Raw genomic sequence first — 13683 nt, 5'->3', positions numbered from 1 at the left:
TCGGATACACATGTTTATGGCTTTATCTTATAGAACTCAAGGTTCCCGTGCTGGGAAAACAGGTTCTGCAGCTGTTTGAGCTAAGATTTCCAAGTTATTCACATAATGAAAACCTATACTTTGTTTCGGTCGAGTTCCCCATTCAAATGCATGTAACAGTGAGAAACGCACTGTCTTGGCGAAAGAAAGCTATTTTGTACAACTTCATATGAATAGCTGTAACTTTTGATAGAAGACTCGGATACACATGTTTATGGCTTTATCTTATAGAACTCAAGGTTCCCGTGCTGGGAAAACAGGTTTTGCAGCTGTTTGAGCTAAGATTTCCAAGTTATTCACATAATGAAAACTTATACTTTGTTTCGGTCGAGTTCCCCATTCAAATGCATGTAACAGTGAGAAACGCACTGTCTTGGCGAAAGAAAGCGTTTTTGTACAACTTCATATGAATAGCTGTAACTTTTGATAGAAGACTCGGATACACATGTTTATGGCTTTATCTTATAGAACTCAAGGTTCCCGTGCTGGGAAAACAGGTTTTGCAGCTGTTTGAGCTAAGATTTCCAAGTTAGTCACATAATGAAAACCTATACTTTGTTTCGGTCGACTTCCACATTCAAATGCATGTAACAGTGAGAAACGCACTGTCTTGGCGAAAGAAAGCTATTTTGTACAACTTCATATAAATAGCTGTAACTTTTGATAGAAGACTCGGATACACATGTTTATGGCTTTATCTTATAGAACTCAAGGTTCCCGTGCTGGGAAAACAGGTTTTGCAGCTGTTTGAGCTAAGATTTCCAAGTTATTCACATAATGAAAACTTATACTTTGTTTCGGTCGAGTTCCCTATTCAAATGCATGTAACAGTGAGAAATGCACTGTCTTGGCGAAAGAAAGCGTTTTTGTACAACTTCATATAAATAGCTGTAACTTTTGATAGAAGACTCAGACAAACATGTTTATGGCCTTATATTATAGAACTCAAGGTTCCCGTGCTGGGAAAACAGGTTCTGCAGCTGTTTGAGCTAAGATTTCCAAGTTATTCACATAATGAAAACCTATACTTTGTTTCGGTCGAGTTCCCCATTCAAATGCATGTAACAGTGAGAAACGCACTGTCTTGGCGAAAGAAAGCTATTTTGTACAACTTCATATGAATAGCTGTAACTTTTGATAGAAGACTCGGATACACATGTTTATGGCTTTATCTTATAGAACTCAAGGTTCCCGTGCTGGGAAAACAGGTTTTGCAGCTGTTTGAGCTAAGATGTCCAAGTTATTCACATAATGAAAACTTATACTTTGTTTCGGTCGAGTTCCCCATTCAAATGCATGTAACAGTGAGAAGCGCACTGTCTTGGCGAAAGAAAGCTATTTTGTACAACTTCATATAAATAGCTGTAACTTTTGATAGAAGACTCGGATACACATGTTTATGGCTTTATCTTATAGAACTCAAGGTTCCCGTGCTGGGAAAACAGGTTTTGCAGCTGTTTGAGCTAAGATTTCCAAGTTATTCACATAATGAAAACCTATACTTTGTTTCGGTCGAGTTCCCCATTCAAATGCATGTAACAGTGAGAAACGCACTGTCTTGGCGAAAGAAAGCTATTTTGCACAACTTCATATGAATAGCTGTAACTTTTGATAGAAGACTCGGATACACATGTTTATGGCTTTATCTTATAGAACTCAAGGTTCCCGTGCTGGGAAAACAGGTTCTGCAGCTGTTTGAGCTAAGATTTCCAAGTTATTCACATAATGAAAACCTATACTTTGTTTCGGTCGAGTTCCCCATTCAAATGCATGTAACAGTGAGAAACGCACTGTCTTGGCGAAAGAAAGCTATTTTGTACAACTTCATAGAAATAGCTGTAACTTTTGATAGAAGACTCGGATACACATGTTTATGGCTTTATCTTATAGAACTCAAGGTTCCCGTGCTGGGAAAACAGGTTCTGCAGCTGTTTGAGCTAAGATTTCCAAGTTATTCACATAATGAAAACCTATACTTTGTTTCGGTCGAGTTCCCCATTCAAATGCATGTAACAGTGAGAAACGCACTGTCTTGGCGAAAGAAAGCTATTTTGTACAACTTCATAGAAATAGCTGTAACTTTTGATAGAAGACTCGGATACACATGTTTATGGCTTTATCTTATAGAACTCAAGGTTCCCGTGCTGGGAAAACAGGTTTTGCAGCTGTTTGAGCTAAGATTTCCAAGTTATTCACATAATGAAAACCTATACTTTGTTTCGGTCGAGTTCCCCATTCAAATGCATGTAACAGTGAGAAAAGCACCGTCTTGGCGAAAGAAAGCTATTTTTGTACAACTTCATATAAATAGCTGTAACTTTTGATAGAAGACTCGGATACACATGTTTATGGCTTTATCTTATAGAACTCAAGGTCTCCGTGCTGGGAAAACAGGTTTTGCAGCTGTTTGAGCTAAGATTTCCAAGTTATTCACATAATGAAAACCTATACTTTGTTTCGGTCGAGTTCCCCATTCAAATGCATGTAACAGTGAGAAATGCACTGTCTTGGCGAAAGAAAGCGTTTTTGTACAACTTCATATAAATAGCTGTAACTTTTGATAGAAGACTCGGATACACATGTTTATGGCTTTATCTTATAGAACTCAAGGTTCCCGTGCTGGGAAAACAGGTTCTGCAGCTGTTTGAGCTAAGATTTCCAAGTTATTCACATAATGAAAACCTATACTTTGTTTCGGTCGAGTTCCCCATTCAAATGCATGTAACAGTGAGAAACGCACTGTCTTGGCGAAAGAAAGCGTTTTTGTACAACTTCATATAAATAGCTGTAACTTTTGATAGAAGACTTGGATACACATGTTTATGGCTTTATCTTATAGAACTCAAGGTTCCCGTGCTGGGAAAACAGGTTTTGCAGCTGTTTGAGCTAAGATTTCCAAGTTATTCACATAATGAAAACCTATACTTTGTTTCGGTCGAGTTCCCCATTCAAATGCATGTAACAGTGAGAAAAGCACCGTCTTGGCGAAAGAAAGCGTTTTTGTACAACTTCATATAAATAGCTGTAACTTTTGATAGAAGACTCGGATACACATGTTTATGGCTTTATCTTATAGAACTCAAGGTTCCCGTGCTGGGAAAACAGGTTTTGCAGCTGTTTGAGCTAAGATTTCCAAGTTATTCACATAATGAAAACCTATACTTTGTTTCGGTCGAGTTCCCCATTCAAATGCATGTAACAGTGAGAAACGCACTGTCTTGGCGAAAGAAAGCTATTTTGTACAACTTCATATAAATAGCTGTAACTTTTGATAGAAGACTCGGATACACATGTTTATGGCTTTATCTTATAGAACTCAAGGTTCCCGTGCTGGGAAAACAGGTTTTGCAGCTGTTTGAGCTAAGATTTCCAAGTTATTCACATAATGAAAACCTATACTTTGTTTCGGTCGAGTTCCCCATTCAAATGCATGTAACAGTGAGAAACGCACTGTCTTGGCGAAAGAAAGCGTTTTTGTACAACTTCATATGAATAGCTGTAACTTTTGATAGAAGACTCGGATACACATGTTTATGGCTTTATCTTATAGAACTCAAGGTTCCCGTGCTGGGCAAACAGGTTTTGCAGCTGTTTGAGCTAAGATTTCCAAGTTATTCACATAATGAAAACCTATACTTTGTTTCGGTCGACTTCCACATTCAAATGCATGTAACAGTGAGAAATGCACTGTCTTGGCGAAAGAAAGCGTTTTTGCACAACTTCATATGAATAGCTGTAACTTTTGATAGAAGACTCGGATACACATGTTTATGGCTTTATCTTATAGAACTCAAGGTTCCCGTGCTGGGAAAACAGGTTCTGCAGCTGTTTGAGCTAAGATTTCCAAGTTATTCACATAATGAAAACCTATACTTTGTTTCGGTCGAGTTCCCCATTCAAATGCATGTAACAGTGAGAAACGCACTGTCTTGGCGAAAGAAAGCTATTTTGTACAACTTCATATGAATAGCTGTAACTTTTGATAGAAGACTCGGATACACATGTTTATGGCTTTATCTTATAGAACTCAAGGTTCCCGTGCTGGGAAAACAGGTTTTGCAGCTGTTTGAGCTAAGATTTCCAAGTTATTCACATAATGAAAACTTATACTTTGTTTCGGTCGAGTTCCCCATTCAAATGCATGTAACAGTGAGAAACGCACTGTCTTGGCGAAAGAAAGCTATTTTGTACAACTTCATATGAATAGCTGTAACTTTTGATAGAAGACTCGGATACACATGTTTATGGCTTTATCTTATAGAACTCAAGGTTCCCGTGCTGGGAAAACAGGTTTTGCAGCTGTTTGAGCTAAGATTTCCAAGTTATTCACATAATGAAAACCTATACTTTGTTTCGGTCGACTTCCACATTCAAATGCATGTAACAGTGAGAAATGCACTGTCTTGGCGAAAGAAAGCGTTTTTGTACAACTTCATATAAATAGCTGTAACTTTTGATAGAAGACTCAGACAAACATGTTTATGGCCTTATATTATAGAACTCAAGGTTCCCGTGCTGGGAAAACAGGTTCTGCAGCTGTTTGAGCTAAGATTTCCAAGTTATTCACATAATGAAAACCTATACTTTGTTTCGGTCGAGTTCCCCATTCAAATGCATGTAACAGTGAGAAACGCACTGTCTTGGCGAAAGAAAGCTATTTTGTACAACTTCATATAAATAGTTGTAACTTTTGATAGAAGACTCGGATACACATGTTTATGGCTTTATCTTATAGAACTCAAGTTTCCCGTGCTGGGAAAACAGGTTTTGCAGCTGTTTGAGCTAAGATTTCCAAGTTATTCACATAATGAAAACCTATACTTTGTTTCGGTCGAGTTCCCCATTCAAATGCATGTAACAGTGAGAAACGCACTGTCTTGGCGAAAGAAAGCGTTTTTGTACAACTTCATATGAATAGCTGTAACTTTTGATAGAAGACTCGGATACACATGTTTATGGCTTTATCTTATAGAACTCAAGGTTCCCCGTGCTGGGAAAACAGGTTTTGCAGCTGTTTGAGCTAAGATTTCCAAGTTATTCACATAATGAAAACTTATACTTTGTTTCGGTCGAGTTCCCCATTCAAATGCATGTAACAGTGAGAAACGCACTGTCTTGGCGAAAGAAAGCTATTTTGTACAACTTCATATGAATAGCTGTAACTTTTGATAGAAGACTCGGATACACATGTTTATGGCTTTATCTTATAGAACTCAAGGTTCCCGTGCTGGGAAAACAGGTTCTGCAGCTGTTTGAGCTAAGATTTCCAAGTTATTCACATAATGAAAACCTATACTTTGTTTCGGTCGAGTTCCCCATTCAAATGCATGTAACAGTGAGAAACGCACTGTCTTGGCGAAAGAAAGCTATTTTGTACAACTTCATAGAAATAGCTGTAACTTTTGATAGAAGACTCGGATACACATGTTTATGGCTTTATCTTATAGAACTCAAGGTTCCCGTGCTGGGAAAACAGGTTCTGCAGCTGTTTGAGCTAAGATTTCCAAGTTATTCACATAATGAAAACCTATACTTTGTTTCGGTCGAGTTCCCCATTCAAATGCATGTAACAGTGAGAAACGCACTGTCTTGGCGAAAGAAAGCTATTTTGTACAACTTCATAGAAATAGCTGTAACTTTTGATAGAAGACTCGGATACACATGTTTATGGCTTTATCTTATAGAACTCAAGGTTCCCGTGCTGGGAAAACAGGTTTTGCAGCTGTTTGAGCTAAGATTTCCAAGTTATTCACATAATGAAAACCTATACTTTGTTTCGGTCGAGTTCCCCATTCAAATGCATGTAACAGTGAGAAAAGCACCGTCTTGGCGAAAGAAAGCTATTTTTGTACAACTTCATATAAATAGCTGTAACTTTTGATAGAAGACTCGGATACACATGTTTATGGCTTTATCTTATAGAACTCAAGGTCTCCGTGCTGGGAAAACAGGTTTTGCAGCTGTTTGAGCTAAGATTTCCAAGTTATTCACATAATGAAAACCTATACTTTGTTTCGGTCGAGTTCCCCATTCAAATGCATGTAACAGTGAGAAATGCACTGTCTTGGCGAAAGAAAGCGTTTTTGTACAACTTCATATAAATAGCTGTAACTTTTGATAGAAGACTCGGATACACATGTTTATGGCTTTATCTTATAGAACTCAAGGTTCCCGTGCTGGGAAAACAGGTTCTGCAGCTGTTTGAGCTAAGATTTCCAAGTTATTCACATAATGAAAACCTATACTTTGTTTCGGTCGAGTTCCCCATTCAAATGCATGTAACAGTGAGAAACGCACTGTCTTGGCGAAAGAAAGCGTTTTTGTACAACTTCATATAAATAGCTGTAACTTTTGATAGAAGACTTGGATACACATGTTTATGGCTTTATCTTATAGAACTCAAGGTTCCCGTGCTGGGAAAACAGGTTTTGCAGCTGTTTGAGCTAAGATTTCCAAGTTATTCACATAATGAAAACCTATACTTTGTTTCGGTCGAGTTCCCCATTCAAATGCATGTAACAGTGAGAAAAGCACCGTCTTGGCGAAAGAAAGCGTTTTTGTACAACTTCATATAAATAGCTGTAACTTTTGATAGAAGACTCGGATACACATGTTTATGGCTTTATCTTATAGAACTCAAGGTTCCCGTGCTGGGAAAACAGGTTTTGCAGCTGTTTGAGCTAAGATTTCCAAGTTATTCACATAATGAAAACCTATACTTTGTTTCGGTCGAGTTCCCCATTCAAATGCATGTAACAGTGAGAAACGCACTGTCTTGGCGAAAGAAAGCTATTTTGTACAACTTCATATAAATAGCTGTAACTTTTGATAGAAGACTCGGATACACATGTTTATGGCTTTATCTTATAGAACTCAAGGTTCCCGTGCTGGGAAAACAGGTTTTGCAGCTGTTTGAGCTAAGATTTCCAAGTTATTCACATAATGAAAACCTATACTTTGTTTCGGTCGAGTTCCCCATTCAAATGCATGTAACAGTGAGAAACGCACTGTCTTGGCGAAAGAAAGCGTTTTTGTACAACTTCATATGAATAGCTGTAACTTTTGATAGAAGACTCGGATACACATGTTTATGGCTTTATCTTATAGAACTCAAGGTTCCCGTGCTGGGCAAACAGGTTTTGCAGCTGTTTGAGCTAAGATTTCCAAGTTATTCACATAATGAAAACCTATACTTTGTTTCGGTCGACTTCCACATTCAAATGCATGTAACAGTGAGAAATGCACTGTCTTGGCGAAAGAAAGCGTTTTTGCACAACTTCATATGAATAGCTGTAACTTTTGATAGAAGACTCGGATACACATGTTTATGGCTTTATCTTATAGAACTCAAGGTTCCCGTGCTGGGAAAACAGGTTCTGCAGCTGTTTGAGCTAAGATTTCCAAGTTATTCACATAATGAAAACCTATACTTTGTTTCGGTCGAGTTCCCCATTCAAATGCATGTAACAGTGAGAAACGCACTGTCTTGGCGAAAGAAAGCTATTTTGTACAACTTCATATGAATAGCTGTAACTTTTGATAGAAGACTCGGATACACATGTTTATGGCTTTATCTTATAGAACTCAAGGTTCCCGTGCTGGGAAAACAGGTTTTGCAGCTGTTTGAGCTAAGATTTCCAAGTTATTCACATAATGAAAACTTATACTTTGTTTCGGTCGAGTTCCCCATTCAAATGCATGTAACAGTGAGAAACGCACTGTCTTGGCGAAAGAAAGCTATTTTGTACAACTTCATATGAATAGCTGTAACTTTTGATAGAAGACTCGGATACACATGTTTATGGCTTTATCTTATAGAACTCAAGGTTCCCGTGCTGGGAAAACAGGTTTTGCAGCTGTTTGAGCTAAGATTTCCAAGTTATTCACATAATGAAAACCTATACTTTGTTTCGGTCGACTTCCACATTCAAATGCATGTAACAGTGAGAAATGCACTGTCTTGGCGAAAGAAAGCGTTTTTGTACAACTTCATATAAATAGCTGTAACTTTTGATAGAAGACTCAGACAAACATGTTTATGGCCTTATATTATAGAACTCAAGGTTCCCGTGCTGGGAAAACAGGTTCTGCAGCTGTTTGAGCTAAGATTTCCAAGTTATTCACATAATGAAAACCTATACTTTGTTTCGGTCGAGTTCCCCATTCAAATGCATGTAACAGTGAGAAACGCACTGTCTTGGCGAAAGAAAGCTATTTTGTACAACTTCATATAAATAGTTGTAACTTTTGATAGAAGACTCGGATACACATGTTTATGGCTTTATCTTATAGAACTCAAGTTTCCCGTGCTGGGAAAACAGGTTTTGCAGCTGTTTGAGCTAAGATTTCCAAGTTATTCACATAATGAAAACCTATACTTTGTTTCGGTCGAGTTCCCCATTCAAATGCATGTAACAGTGAGAAACGCACTGTCTTGGCGAAAGAAAGCGTTTTTGTACAACTTCATATGAATAGCTGTAACTTTTGATAGAAGACTCGGATACACATGTTTATGGCTTTATCTTATAGAACTCAAGGTTCCCCGTGCTGGGAAAACAGGTTTTGCAGCTGTTTGAGCTAAGATTTCCAAGTTATTCACATAATGAAAACTTATACTTTGTTTCGGTCGAGTTCCCCATTCAAATGCATGTAACAGTGAGAAACGCACTGTCTTGGCGAAAGAAAGCTATTTTGTACAACTTCATATGAATAGCTGTAACTTTTGATAGAAGACTCGGATACACATGTTTATGGCTTTATCTTATAGAACGCAAGGTTCCCGTGCTGGGCAAACAGGTTTTGCAGCTGTTTGAGCTAAGATTTCCAAGTTATTCACATAATGAAAACTTATACTTTGTTTCGGTCGAGTTCCCTATTCAAATGCATGTAACAGTGAGAAACGCACTGTCTTGGCGAAAGAAAGCTATTTTGTACAACTTCATATGAATAGCTGTAACTTTTGATAGAAGACTCGGATACACATGTTTATGGCTTTATCTTATAGAACTCAAGGTTCCCGTGCTGGGAAAACAGGTTTTGCAGCTGTTTGAGCTAAGATTTCCAAGTTATTCACATAATGAAAACCTATACTTTGTTTCGGTCGAGTTCCCCATTCAAATGCATGTAACAGTGAGAAACGCACTGTCTTGGCGAAAGAAAGCTATTTTGTACAACTTCATATAAATAGCTGTAACTTTTGATAGAAGACTCGGATACACATGTTTATGGCTTTATCTTATAGAACTCAAGGTTCCCGTGCTGGGAAAACAGGTTTTGCAGCTGTTTGAGCTAAGATTTCCAAGTTATTCACATAATGAAAACTTATACTTTGTTTCGGTCGAGTTCCCCATTCAAATGCATGTAACAGTGAGAAACGCACTGTCTTGGCGAAAGAAAGCTATTTTGTACAACTTCATATGAATAGCTGTAACTTTTGATAGAAGACTCGGATACACATGTTTATGGCTTTATCTTATAGAACTCAAGGTTCCCGTGCTGGGCAAACAGGTTTTGCAGCTGTTTGAGCTAAGATTTCCAAGTTATTCACATAATGAAAACTTATACTTTGTTTCGGTCGAGTTCCCTATTCAAATGCATGTAACAGTGAGAAATGCACTGTCTTGGCGAAAGAAAGCGTTTTTGTACAACTTCATATAAATAGCTGTAACTTTTGATAGAAGACTCAGACAAACATGTTTATGGCCTTATATTATAGAACTCAAGGTTCCCGTGCTGGGAAAACAGGTTCTGCAGCTGTTTGAGCTAAGATTTCCAAGTTATTCACATAATGAAAACTTATACTTTGTTTCGGTCGAGTTCCCCATTCAAATGCATGTAACAGTGAGAAACGCACTGTCTTGGCGAAAGAAAGCTATTTTGTACAACTTCATATGAATAGCTGTAACTTTTGATAGAAGACTCGGATACACATGTTTATGGCTTTATCTTATAGAACTCAAGGTTCCCGTGCTGGGAAAACAGGTTTTGCAGCTGTTTGAGCTAAGATTTCCAAGTTATTCACATAATGAAAACCTATACTTTGTTTCGGTGGAGTTCCCCATTCAAATGCATGTAACAGTGAGAAACGCACTGTCTTGGCGAAAGAAAGCGTTTTTGTACAACTTCATATAAATAGCTGTAACTTTTGATAGAAGACTCGGATACACATGTTTATGGCTTTATCTTATAGAACTCAAGGTTCCCGTGCTGGGAAAACAGGTTTTGCAGCTGTTTGAGCTAAGATTTCCAAGTTATTCACATAATGAAAACCTATACTTTGTTTCGGTCGAGTTCCCCATTCAAATGCATGTAACAGTGAGAAACGCACTGTCTTGGCGAAAGAAAGCGTTTTTGTACAACTTCATAGAAATAGCTGTAACTTTTGATAGAAGACTCGGATACACATGTTTATGGCTTTATATTATAGAACTCAAGGTCTCCGTGCTGGGAAAACAGGTTTTGCAGCTGTTTGAGCTAAGATTTCCAAGTTATTCACATAATGAAAACTTATACTTTGTTTCGGTCAAGTTCCCCATTCAAATGCATGTAACAGTGAGAAACGCACTGTCTTGGCGAAAGAAAGCTATTTTGTACAACTTCATATAAATAGCTGTAACTTTTGATAGAAGACTCGGATACACATGTTTATGGCTTTATCTTATAGAACTCAAGGTCTCCGTGCTGGGAAAACAGGTTTTGCAGCTGTTTGAGCTAAGATTTCCAAGTTATTCACATAATGAAAACCTATACTTTGTTTCGGTCGACTTCCCCATTCAAATGCATGTAACAGTGAGAAATGCACTGTCTTGGCGAAAGAAAGCGTTTTTGTACAACTTCATATAAATAGCTGTAACTTTTGATAGAAGACTCGGATACACATGTTTATGGCTTTATCTTATAGAACTCAAGGTTCCCGTGCTGGGAAAACAGGTTTTGCAGCTGTTTGAGCTAAGATTTCCAAGTTATTCACATAATGAAAACTTATACTTTGTTTCGGTGGAGTTCCCCATTCAAATGCATGTAACAGTGAGAAATGCACTGTCTTGGCGAAAGAAAGCGTTTTTGTACAACTTCATATAAATAGCTGTAACTTTTGATAGAAGACTCAGACAAACATGTTTATGGCCTTATCTTATAGAACTCAAGGTTCCCGTGCTGGGAAAACAGGTTCTGCAGCTGTTTGAGCTAAGATTTCCAAGTTATTCACATAATGAAAACCTATACTTTGTTTCGGTCGAGTTCCCCATTCAAATGCATGTAACAGTGAGAAACGCACTGTCTTGGCGAAAGAAAGCTATTTTGTACAACTTCATATAAATAGCTGTAACTTTTGATAGAAGACTCGGATACACATGTTTATGGCTTTATCTTATAGAACTCAAGGTTCCCGTGCTGGGAAAACAGGTTTTGCAGCTGTTTGAGCTAAGATTTCCAAGTTATTCACATAATGAAAACCTATACTTTGTTTCGGTCGAGTTCCCCATTCAAATGCATGTAACAGTGAGAAACGCACTGTCTTGGCGAAAGAAAGCGTTTTTGTACAACTTCATATGAATAGCTGTAACTTTTGATAGAAGACTCGGATACACATGTTTATGGCTTTATCTTATAGAACTCAAGGTTCCCGTGCTGGGCAAACAGGTTTTGCAGCTGTTTGAGCTAAGATTTCCAAGTTATTCACATAATGAAAACTTATACTTTGTTTCGGTCGAGTTCCCCATTCAAATGCATGTAACAGTGAGAAACGCACTGTCTTGGCGAAAGAAAGCGTTTTTGTACAACTTCATATAAATAGCTGTAACTTTTGATAGAAGACTCAGACAAACATGTTTATGGCTTTATATTATAGAACTCAAGGTCTCCGTGCTGGGAAAACAGGTTTTGCAGCTGTTTGAGCTAAGATTTCCAAGTTATTCACATAATGAAAACTTATACTTTGTTTCGGTCGAGTTCCCCATTCAAATGCATGTAACAGTGAGAAACGCACTGTCTTGGCGAAAGAAAGCTATTTTGTACAACTTCATATGAATAGCTGTAACTTTTGATAGAAGACTCGGATACACATGTTTATGGCTTTATCTTATAGAACTCAAGGTTCCCGTGCTGGGAAAACAGGTTTTGCAGCTGTTTGAGCTAAGATTTCCAAGTTATTCACATAATGAAAACCTATACTTTGTTTCGGTCGAGTTCCCCATTCAAATGCATGTAACAGTGAGAAACGCACTGTCTTGGCGAAAGAAAGCGTTTTTGTACAACTTCATATGAATAGCTGTAACTTTTGATAGAAGACTCGGATACACATGTTTATGGCTTTATCTTATAGAACTCAAGGTTCCCGTGCTGGGCAAACAGGTTTTGCAGCTGTTTGAGCTAAGATTTCCAAGTTATTCACATAATGAAAACTTATACTTTGTTTCGGTCGAGTTCCCCATTCAAATGCATGTAACAGTGAGAAACGCACTGTCTTGGCGAAAGAAAGCGTTTTTGTACAACTTCATATAAATAGCTGTAACTTTTGATAGAAGACTCAGACAAACATGTTTATGGCTTTATATTATAGAACTCAAGGTCTCCGTGCTGGGAAAACAGGTTTTGCAGCTGTTTGAGCTAAGATTTCCAAGTTATTCACATAATGAAAACCTATACTTTGTTTCGGTCGAGTTCCCCATTCAAATGCATGTAACAGTGAGAAACGCACTGTCTTGGCGAAAGAAAGCTATTTTGTACAACTTCATATGAATAGCTGTAACTTTTGATAGAAGACTCGGATACACATGTTTATGGCTTTATCTTATAGAACTCAAGGTTCCCGTGCTGGGAAAACAGGTTTTGCAGCTGTTTGAGCTAAGATTTCCAAGTTATTCACATAATGAAAACCTATACTTTGTTTCGGTCGACTTCCCCATTCAAATGCATGTAACAGTGAGAAACGCACTGTCTTGGCGAAAGAAAGCGTTTTTGTACAACTTCATATAAATAGCTGTAACTTTTGATAGAAGACTCGGATACACATGTTTATGGCTTTATCTTATAGAACTCAAGGTTCCCGTGCTGGGAAAACAGGTTCTGCAGCTGTTTGAGCTAAGATTTCCAAGTTATTCACATAATGAAAACCTATACTTTGTTTCGGTCGAGTTCCCCATTCAAATGCATGTAACAGTGAGAAACGCACTGTCTTGGCGAAAGAAAGCGTTTTTGTACAACTTCATATGAATAGCTGTAACTTTTGATAGAAGACTCGGATACACATGTTTATGGCTTTATCTTATAGAACTCAAGGTTCCCGTGCTGGGAAAACAGGTTCTGCAGCTGTTTGAGCTAAGATTTCCAAGTTATTCACATAATGAAAACCTATACTTTGTTTCGGTCGAGTTCCCCATTCAAATGCATGTAACAGTGAGAAACGCACTGTCTTGGCGAAAGAAAGCTATTTTGTACAACTTCATATAAATAGCTGTAACTTTTGATAGAAGACTCGGATACACATGTTTATGGCTTTATCTTATAGAACTCAAGGTTCCCGTGCTGGGAAAACAGGTTTTGCAGCTGTTTGAGCTAAGATTTCCAAGTTATTCACATAATGAAAACTTATACTTTGTTTCGGTCGAGTTCCCCATTCAAATGCATGTAACAGTGAGAAACGCA

Source organism: Aulonocara sp. 'chitande type north' Nkhata Bay, linkage group LG18 (assembly GCF_057382095.1).
Source record: "Aulonocara sp. 'chitande type north' Nkhata Bay isolate Kocher_YH1m ecotype deep benthic linkage group LG18, A_spYH_male_GT1.1, whole genome shotgun sequence".
NCBI lineage: Eukaryota > Metazoa > Chordata > Actinopteri > Cichliformes > Cichlidae > Aulonocara > Aulonocara sp. 'chitande type north' Nkhata Bay.
Note: the sequence above shows the minus strand (reverse complement) of the source record.